We start from the raw sequence: 2142 nt of genomic DNA, 5'->3' as shown, positions 1-2142 counted from the left end.
CTTTCCCTAAGGATGTTAGGACTTAATTTTGAAGCGGTGCTCGAAAATTCTATATTTTGCACTTACTCTCTCTTTAACTCCTTTGAATAAACATTTCGAGCTAAGTATCAGCAAAAGAAAGCAACAATGATTATTACCTTTAGTCTCTGGAGTTTCAACTTCACTCCAATTAGAAGAATTTCCTGATAGATTCATGTCACTTCCAATTTTTACATAAAAGCAGCTGCTTATGGGGTTTTCATCAATAGTGCATTTTCGTTCCCACTGCAGGCAGCCAATAAAAGTTGCCACCAGCACGAATAACAACTCCATAAAGCCACACATAAATGAAAATGTTGTCTTTAACCTTTCTCTTGGCTAAGCAAATTTGAATCTTTGTTATCTGTGCATTTTCTACTCAGGAGGTAAAGAGAAGGTATTCCATTTAGTCACATGCAGTAATCATTCCATTAATCACAATCATCAGAGACAATCTAGATGACTATTAATTCAGACTGACAGGTGCTCATGTAGTTCAGAAGACCCAATTCAGGAATTAAAAATACTACTTGCACAATGTATCCCTTCCTTATGCTGAGTTAGATTTAATTACATTACTGAATTTCCTATACCTTCTATAGAACCCATAAGTATACCCATAAGAGGAGAAATGAAGGGCTGCATATCTAAGGCATTTTGGATAAATGCAGAAATGGATATAGAAATATGGCTTCTAAGAAATTTTTGGTGTCCAGTCATTTTTTTGTTTGTATAACAACTGTCATAATCTAAGGGGTCCATGTATTAATTTATTTTCCCTCTTGCAGGTAGGTAGAGCCATGTAACTAGTTGTGGCCAACGAGCTGTAAGCAAAAGTGGCTTTCTACTTCTGAAGCGGGATGCGTTCTCTTTGCCTCCCACAGGCACTAGGATATTCCATATGTTGGAGCCACTGTGAGCCTGGGTCCCTATATGACTACAGGCAGCCAAGCTCCCCACTGCAATGGACAGGTAGCACAAGTGAAATATTAACCTCGCTTCTACTGAGCCACAGGATTGCAGTATAGCCTACCCAGATTGGAGCGATGCAGGTGCTATAAATGATCAAAAAACATCCTAAGACATCCTAAGACGTGGCCTCCTTACTTTATTTCCTTCAGAGCAAGTGGTGTTTGGAAGACCAAAGTCACACTTGTAGGGAGAGGTACAGATTAAAGTAAGCACATATTTTCTTTCACAACCTGGCCTAGGTCTCTGATGCTTAATCAGAGAATAGCTTTATATTTGGGAATCTTAAAACCATCTTTGGAAATATCCTGTGCATCTTTTCTTGATGATTTTTATATTTCTTGGTAATAGCCATTTCCATTAAGTCCTTAAAAGTTTGTTACAGTGCTTTGCTGGCCACAGCCTGACTGAGGGAAATTGACCTGCTAAAGTGCTTGGTGCCAGTGAGTCTGCTATTTTCTCATGTTGGCACACCCAATGATACCTCACTACCCCAGGAAATTCAGAAGCACTGAGCACCTCACACTCACCTGCTTAGAAGCTTCCACTTAGCTCTCAGGCCCTCGGTCCCTGGGAACCACAATTATATCCCTACTAGGGTGGGGGAGGCATTCTCTCCAGCTTTGTTTTGGTGAAAAATTCCATCAGAGCTTCTTATACGTCAGTTCAGGTCTTTTAGCTACTGAAATTGTTATATATATTTCAACAGTCCTTGCCTTCAAGCTACTTATAATTTACCTGAGAAAATGTAAAAACAAGGGTAGAAGAACAAAAAAAAAGTGCACTAAAACAAGTGAATAGTCAAAAAAGAAAACTGTGGAAATTCCTACTAAAAGAAAAAGTTACTTCAGGCTGAGGGAAAGTAGAATTTAACCTACGCGTTAAGAGCTAAGCCAACGTTTGATAGATGGGGTGCGCATATAGGCAGGAGAAATGGTGTGTACAAAGGTACTGAGAGACTGGGTGTCACAATTAGAATAAAGCAAGAGTTGATGAGAAGGTAGGAGCAGACTGTACAGAGCATTGAATATTGGCCCAAGGATATAGAAATACAGCTTCTAAGAAATGTTTAGTGTCATCTTTATTTATGTGTATAAAAACTGTCATAATCCTAGCCTTTTTTTTTTTTTTTAGGTTTTTTGCGTTGGGACATGT

Source organism: Tupaia chinensis, unplaced genomic scaffold (genome assembly GCF_000334495.1).
Source record: "Tupaia chinensis unplaced genomic scaffold, TupChi_1.0 Scaffold000097_1, whole genome shotgun sequence".
Lineage (NCBI taxonomy): Eukaryota > Metazoa > Chordata > Mammalia > Scandentia > Tupaiidae > Tupaia > Tupaia belangeri.
The sequence above is the reverse complement of the archived record's forward strand: the minus strand, read 5'-3'. Positions refer to the sequence as shown.